This window comes from Montipora foliosa, chromosome 11 (assembly GCF_036669935.1).
Source record: "Montipora foliosa isolate CH-2021 chromosome 11, ASM3666993v2, whole genome shotgun sequence".
NCBI lineage: Eukaryota > Metazoa > Cnidaria > Anthozoa > Scleractinia > Acroporidae > Montipora > Montipora foliosa.
The window spans coordinates 51,456,342-51,456,774 of NC_090879.1; positions in this window are offsets into that span (position 1 = coordinate 51,456,342).

The window sequence follows — 433 nt, forward strand, 5'->3', positions numbered from 1 at the left end:
GACAAAACAAAGGGTGTTTTTACAGGGCTTGCCCGTTGCCGCGGTGACATATTACGTCACAATAATGACTATATCTTGTTCAGCAATAATTCGCGTTTCATTTGGTACCACAAAGTTGCTAATGCATGATGCAATGTTGTGGTGCCGGTCCTTCTAATAAGAGCGTCACTTGCAAGCGTTGAAACTTGTTTGAGCCACCTTAAGAGCGAATTGCTTTTGCACAAAAGACGAAATGAACCAAGTTAAACCTCAAGAGTACTGAAAATTAGTTACGCAGGAGGGTGCCGCAGCAATTGCATGACCTCGTTTTCTCCCGGTTTTAGTTCGTGGGATACCCGACTTAAACCGAAGTTTTTTCCCGAGGATTTTTGATCGCTTCCTCACAAAATCGTTGATAATCCAAGAGACTGTTAATATTCAAAACCCTTTTTTG